At 38.9% G+C, this 8,224-nt stretch overlaps 1 long non-coding RNA gene across 1 annotated transcript; it reads left to right on the top strand.

Moving 5' to 3' along the window:
- Positions 1-2,011: 2,011 nt before the first annotated feature.
- On the top strand, positions 2,012-8,017 carry LOC139564517 (uncharacterized). The gene is made up of 2 exons (XR_011672764.1): positions 2,012-2,438; positions 3,924-8,017. It is a non-coding gene; the product is annotated as an uncharacterized lncRNA (long non-coding RNA).
- The last annotated feature ends 207 nt before the right edge of the window (positions 8,018-8,224 follow it).

Here is an 8,224-nt window from a genome sequence, read left to right as displayed (position 1 = left end):
ACTCTGCCTAATAGACAGTGTGAAGGAACATTTTATGTTTGTGCTTTTCTAATAACCAATTTGACTGGGTTCATGCAAGTGACTGATTGATCGTGCCTGGGAGCAATCGTCACTATCAGTATTTGCAATTTGACAGTATGCCCAGAACATTGTTTTGAGAACGAAAGGGATATCTCAGTTTCAAGGTCTCAGCTTGGAGAGAAGAAGCCTTGTGAGGTATTGGTCGCTCACATGCATAAACCAAACATGAATGATTAATTCATTATGAATAATGAATAAGCTAAATCACGCAAATATAACTTGACTTGAGTCATTTTCTATTAAGGTATCTTTACTTTAACTCAAGTATGATAACAATTGGATACCTTTCCCACCACTGCTATTTGGCATCACAATTTGCAACAAACAAGCTCCCATGTTCGTTTGTTTATGTTCACCAACTATCTGTTCTAGATGATGTTGCTAGACGTCGTTGACATTTGGTATTTTATTAGGATCCCCATTAGCTGTTGCGAAAGCAGCAGCTACTCCTGGGGTCCACACAAAACATGACATTATACAGAACATTAATAGACAAGAACAGCTCAAGGAAAGAACTACATACATTTATAAAAGTATTTTACAAGTTTTACAGCTGTCAAGCCCCGGACAACCCGGACATCATAAAAATTCAACAGCAACAACATTGGCGTACGACAACTGACTTTACACAGCAGTAGTTTAGGTATGCTAGCTGGCTAGCCATATGCTTATTGTAAAATAAGGGTTTGTGTCATGAATGTAATACACTTCATCAGCTGCCAAGACTGTTTATTATATCTGCTATAACATGCTTCTGACAGCGTAAAGATAGTGCATTCAAAGACTATGTCATCGCTTTATGTTATCGACAACCTCGACACGCAACTCTATTGCACATTTGCTCCATTCTGTCGGCAAGACGCATTTTAAAGTGACAGAGCTTACTTCACAGCCAAAATCATATGTTGCAATGACATCAAACACATCTACTTTAAAGAAACTTTGTTGGTCTGAATTCCAAGCAAGTGTTTCAGCAGAACGGATTCCGAATGGCATATGACCTCCCCCTATCCAGCATGTCTATTATTGAATCTGTCCCACAAGTTCCACTGTACACTTTGTCTTACCAATGATTAGTGAGATACAATATGTGTTACTCTGTCTTCCACTTTTTTCACTCAGAATGTCCTTTGGAACAGGGATCAACCATCCCTCCTCCTGGAGAGCTTCTGGGTAAGCATTGGCCCCAGCCGTGCTCCAATACACCTGATTCAGCTCATCAAGGGCTGGCGCAAAAGCCCAAAAGTGTTTGTGCTCCTGTTTGGGTTGTAAAGGAGGTTTGACAAGCTGGTGGTGAATGGATTAGATGAAGAGTGCTATTAGGTGAAATCTATTAATAGCTATTGAGTTTTGTCTGTCTAATTTCAATCAAACTTAACCATGGCCCTAGCAGCTGTAAGTCGGATCAAAAATCAAACCGAAAACAAGCTTTTATTGTGACATATTGTTTTGCATTGATATCATAGGTACAGCTGCTTTCTCACTGAGTTTGTCTCTGGTGTTAGCCTAATCTTTGCCCTTTTGGAGCATAGTAGCCTACCCGACGCTGATAATACCGCTACCACTGGATAATGGTTGGATTCTGTGCGCGAACTATGCAATTGGTGAGTTGTGGAGTTTCATATTGGATATACAGAGTAGCCTAATCCACAAAGTAAAACAAAACTAATTAGCTATGAAACATCCAACTTGTTTCAGTGTCATTTGTCGACGTGGAATCAATGGGACGTGGAAAATACATTTCAACCAGCGTTGTAAACATTGAGATTAGGGTCAAACTTAAACTTAAATACATTGACAGGTTGTTACGTCAATCTAATTTGAACATGATCATCAGAACTATGAATATGTTGAAATTGTGTTAAATTCCCCCAAAATATGTTTCATCCTATATTTAATATACAGGTAACTGCCAACATAGTGTTTTAACATCTTAAATGTAAAGTCCCCATATTTGGGAACCCTTTTAGATTTGATTTATTCAATTCAGTCTGGTATGAGAACGGTAGCCACTATCTCCAAAAGCATGGTATCTGCGAAAAGCTGAGTATATTGGGTATTGATTGGCGTCTTCAATTCTTTCATGTGACTTACTACCATCTATGGACATGCGTATGTATAAGGACATGCCGAGGCAATGACCTAATTTCAAGATGGCTGCTACCTACATTCCGGTTTGCGTTGTGAAGCTTCAACGAAATAAACAGGGAATACGTTGATTGACATCGAAAGCCGGGACTCCACAGATCATGCGGATATTTTAAAATATTTTATTTTATATTGATTATTGACCACCAGCCCCGATAGTCAAAATGTTTATTTTACACGTTTGTGTAAAACAGCAAACATCTTACAAGGTAAGCTTCGATTTGGTCTGTGTTTGAGCTATAACTACATTGGTTTCAGATGAATCCTTAGGTTGGTAGGAACAAATCTAACCTATTGCCAATGTTATCTGATGATGTATGACTTAATAGCAACATTGACTGTCCACTGAGTGACTATCTTTGCGCATCAAAGATATGTTGCTTGCTTACGCACTGTAGGCATCCATTACACAGGGGATTGGCTACTATGGCATCTTGACAGTCTAGTAGTCAATGAGATAAGCTTTCCAGGGATATGCAGTTGACCTGGGTGGGACAAAGCAAGGCCTAGACTCTTTTATGCGTAATGCGAACTATTGCTACCTGGGTCAGAGACTTGGAAACATCCCATGACCACACCTGTTTCCTGATATTGTTCACGCTTTGTGGGAGCCATCTGATTGTTTCCAGCTCTGGTTATCAATAATTCACTTACAGCTTGTCAATGAAAGATGACTTTAAAAATACAAAAGTGTTTTTTGTGTGTTCTTGATCTTGTGTATTCTGAGCTATGTAACTCCTATTTTCTGATAATTTCCTCACAATCTCCCAGATGTCGTCTTTCCAAATATACCACGTAATTACACATAACTAGCAGTTACTTTTGGGTATGTCTATTTAGGCAGAAATCTACATTTTGCCATTAATAGGGCGTTGGCCCGGAACAGCTTCAATGCACCTTGACATAGATGAGAAATTCCATTATTTGCTGTTTTGTTAATGGTGGTGGAAAACTGTCTCAGGTGTCACTTCAGAAGTGTTCGATTGACTTGAGATCTGGTGACTGAGACGGCCATGGCATATGGTTTTCATGCACATCAAACCATTCAGTGACCACTCGTGCTCTGTGGATGGGGGGCATTGTCATCCTATTTGGGTATAGCCATGGTAGACAAAAGAATGGCCTCCCCTGCATTTTTATCACCTTAAGCATGATGGGATGTTAATTGCTTAATTAACCCTGGAACCACGCCTGTGTGGAAGCACCTGCTTTCTATATGCTTTGTGTCTCTCATTTACTGAAGTGTTTCCAGTATTTTGTCAGTTACCTGTATATTGGGTGGTTGAAATTGTTGAACTTCATATTTGATTAGACATATGTTATTTGACCTTGTTTCAATGTTGATAGTAAAATGGTATATTTGAATCAACATAATTGTTTCAACATCATTCCATCAACCTAATTTAAGAGAAGTCTCAGGATAGTAAGTCGGTGGTTGAAGATATCCCTCTGGTGGTGTGAGGGCTGTATGTTGGCAAAGCGGGTGGGGTTGTATCCTGCCTGTTTGGCCCTGTCCGGGGGTATCGTCGGACGGGGCCACAGTGTCTCCCGACCCCTCCTGTCTCAGCCTCCAGTATTTATGCTGCAATACTTTGTGTCGGGGGGCTAGGGTAAGTCTGTTATATCTGGAGTATTTCTGTCTTATCAGGTGTCCTGTGTGAATTTAAGTATGCTCTCTCTAATTCTCTCTCTAGGAGCACCTAAGCCATAGGACCATGCCTCAGGACTACCTGGCCTGATGACTCCTTGCTGTCCCCAGTCCACCTGGTTGTGCTGCTGCTCCAGTTTCAGCTGTTCTGCCTGCGGCTATGGAACCTTGACTTGTTACCTTGTCCCAGACCTGCTGTTTTCACCTCTCCAGAGACCGCAGGTGCGGTAGAGATACTCTGAATGATCGGCTATGAAAAGTCAACTGACATTTACTCCTGAGGTGCTGACCTGTTGCACTCTCTACAACCACTGTGATTATTATTATCTGACCCTGCTGGTCATCTATGAACATTTGAACATCTTGGCCTTGTTCTGTTATAATCCACCTGGCACAGCCAGAAGAGGACTGGCCACCCCTCATAGCCTGGTTCCTCTCTAGGTTTCTTCCTAGGTTTCAGCCTTTCAAGGGAGTTTTTCCTAGCCACTGTGCTTCTACACCTGCATTGTTTGGGGTTTTAGGCTGGGTTTCTGTAGAGCACTTTGTGACATCAGCTGATGTAAGAAGGGCTTTATAAATACATTTGATTGATATATGATGTGAAGCCACATTCTTACAATTCCTGCCTGAACAGTGACTCCTATTGGTACATGAGGGGTAATGGACTTTAGTGAGAACAAGTCTACCATCCAGATGCCCACCTCAATGTACCCTGCTTAGCTTTGAAAACAAGCCGTATATGTTTCAGCTGAGCCATCATGGAAACACATTTAGATGGTGATCAGCTTCCATACTCTTTTGTGTAGACTACCTAAATAACATTGAATAGTATTTGCATTGCCCCACCTCTTTTACGCTGCTGATACTCTCGGTTTATTATCTATGCATAGTCACTTTAACTCTACCTACATGTACATATTACCTCAGTTACCTCGACTAACCGCTGCTCCCTCACATTGACTCTGTACCGTCACCCCCTATATATAGCCTCGCTACTGTTATTTTTACTGCTGCTCTTTAATTATTTGTTACTTTTATTTTAAATGTTTAACTTATCTATTTTTTACTTGAAACTGCATTGTTGGTTAAGGGCTTGTAAGTAAGCATTTCACTGTAAGGTCTACACCTGTTTTATTTGGCGCATGTGACAAATACGTTTTTTATTTGATTTGAAAGTAACTAACTTTTCTTATGTGAAAGTAAATGTAGGCTACATTGACATCTGAATTGCCCAAAGGACACCATCATTTCAACGCAATGCTAGGTATACTATTATTTGTCCATGGTAGATTAGGTCTTAATGTGTTTAAGTTTTACCCTAATTTCAATGTTTACAGCACTGGTTGAAATTCGATGATAACATTACTGGTTGATGACTTTAAAAAAAATCCAATGTAAAGTTGGGTCTGAAATTTGACACCCTTGATAAACATGAGCAATAATGACTATAAAATAAATAATTCAAATACTGAGCTATATTCTTATGCTAAAAAAAATTGGGAAATTATACTATTTTATACTAACGTAATTGCTCAAAGATTTTGTTTAACAAGTAATATATATTTTTTCCTCAAAGGTGGTCAAAATTATTGACACCCCTAAAGATTCTTATAAATAAATTAGTCAAAAATTTAGTATTTGGTCCCATAATCCTGGCATGCAATGACTACATCAAGCTTGTGACTCTACAAACTTGTTGGATGCTTTTGCAGTTTGTTTTGTGCCCAAAATAAATGAATGGTAAATAATGTAGTGTCCTTTTGGAGTCACTGTTATTGTAAATAAGAATAGAATATGTTTCTAAACACTTCTACATTGTGGATGCTACCATGATTACAGATAATCCTGACTGAATTGTGAATAATGAGAGTGAAAGTTAGAGGGTCAAAGATCATACACTCCAAGACACGCTAACCTCTCACCATTACCAATTACAGCGGAGGTTAGCATGTCTTGGGGGTACGATTAACCCTTTGGACTGTTGAGCCAATTTTGACAACCTATTTTAAATTAAATTAAACATATGATTTTTGTTTGCCATATTTGATCTCAACCAATGCCATTTAGTAAAATGATCATGTGGTTTTCATTGTCAAGACAAGAGATCACACAAAACAACTGTCTGTATCTCATGAAAGAGAAAAGAATAAGAGTGCTTTTTGTTCAAACAAAAATGAGATCTCACCTCTTCTATGCTTGGGACAAGATTTACCACAGGGGGGCGGCAGTCGATCAATCCAAATCTGCAGTCTCGGAGCCTCTCACTACCATGAAAAATACTAAGATGAGCAAGCACACACGTCTTCAAGAAATGTACTTTTCTAGATTGTAAATTAGAATGCATATCTGTTATGTTGGCTATAAAATATATCAGGTTCTTAGGAATTAGGGCTGAAATGACTTTACTATTAGTTAGCAACAATGCGGTAGGACTGTGTTACTTTCAGCGTAATAACATTAGCTGTAGGAGGAAATAAAACAAATCTCTGATTGAATGTTGAGGTTGCCTGATACCTCTATCTACATACCGGTAGATATTTTCGAAGGGAGTGAGGATCTCTAGAACAATGTTCTACAGAAAATGCAATGTGTCTGTGTCGGGTCAAACAGGTGCAAGTGGTAGAAATGAGGACACTTGGCTTGCTATGGTTTATTGTAGAATGACAGTTTATATACAGCAGTTACATCTGGTGTATATTTGAACAATGTCTATTGGATCATTGTTATCAAGATTCTGATGTTCCATGTTTTTGAATTACTTTTTTTGCAAACAATAATACAAAACATACAGATGGGAAATAATGCTTGAACATTCTTAGATCTCCTACACTGTGTTCCTGAACAGACATGAGAGTAAATATTTCTCGATTGTCAGCGTTGCGACTCGAGAGCCCAACAAAGGCTTGACTGTTCTGAGGCGCGTAGAGAGATGCTCTGAAGCCCTCTGCGATCTCCTGTTTTCAAAGAATCCTGTGGTTTGGTTCCTTGTCTCTCTCAAACCCTCGACCCCCGTAGAGCTGCGCCGTGCCCACATCCTCCTCTTATACGACCCCCACCTAGGCCATGTTTCTCCCCCTATACCCCTCAGCCCCCACACACACACTCTAAAAAAACAAGCTCCATACAGTTTTAGTTAGGCATTAACAGCTTACAATTTCAGAATGCCTTTTCTTTACTGCAGCAAGGTACATTGTTAAAGGGAGTGTTCACCCAAATTACCATAAAAAATTGTTACCCTGTAAGCAGTCTTTGGACAAGGTATGACAGTAATCCATGCTTTGGTTTTGTTTACCTGACCTGTTTCCAAATGCTAACCTTTTAGCATTTGTGGCACAAATCCAATGCAAATCAACGGTACCGATACGAGCATTTTTCACGCTTCAGTTAAGTTATTTATAGATGACTTGGACATGAAGAATGTAAAATGCTAATATCAATATCATTGACTTGCTTTAGATTAAGCATTTGGAAACAGTGGCCTGGTAAATAGACCAAAGCATGGATTGCTGTCATATTTTTTCATAACTTGTAATTTGGGTGAACTTTCCCTTTCATATGACAAACTCTCTCGCAGGATGATGCTAAATGCCAAGTTCATTAGCAATTTATATAACAATAACCTTTTTAATGAAATGCATTTCTGAAATGTTCAGATACATTGACTTTTAAGCACTTTTTTACTGCATTGTAGTACAGGTTAACTTTGCATGATCCCAACTGAATATCTTCATCACCCTGCTATGTATACAGGGAGCTCCAGAAGTATCAGGACTGACACATTTGTTGTTGTTTTGGCTCTGTATTCCAGCACTTTGGATTTGAAATTATGCAATGACTATGAGGTTAAAGTGCAGACAGTCAGCTTTAATTTGAGGGTATTTTCATCCATATTGGGTGAGCGTCTGGAAAATGCAGCACTTTTTGTACAAAGTCCCCCCATTTTAGGGGACCAAAAATATTGGGACAAATTCACTTATGTGTATTAAAGTAGGCTGTACGTTTAGTTTTTGGTCCCATATTCCTAGCACTCAATGATTACATCAAGTCTGTGACACTACAAACTTGATGGATGCAATTGCTGTTTGTTTTGGTTGTGTTTCAGATTATTTTGTGCCCAGTAGAAATAAATGGTAAATAATGTATTGTGTCATTTTGGAGTTACTTTTGTTGTAAATAAGAATAGAATATGTTTCTAAAAACTTCTACATTAACGTGGATGCTACCATGATTACCATGATAGTTCTGAATGAATTGTGAATAATGATCAGAGAGAAAGTTTATATCATACCCTCAAGACATGCTAATCAAATCAAACTTTATTTGTCACATGCGCCGAATACAACAAGT

The sequence above is a fragment of the Salvelinus alpinus genome, chromosome 2, assembly GCF_045679555.1.
Source record: "Salvelinus alpinus chromosome 2, SLU_Salpinus.1, whole genome shotgun sequence".
Classification (NCBI taxonomy): Eukaryota; Metazoa; Chordata; class Actinopteri; order Salmoniformes; family Salmonidae; genus Salvelinus; species Salvelinus alpinus.
Note: the sequence above shows the minus strand (reverse complement) of the source record. Positions and strands in the feature narration are given on the sequence as shown.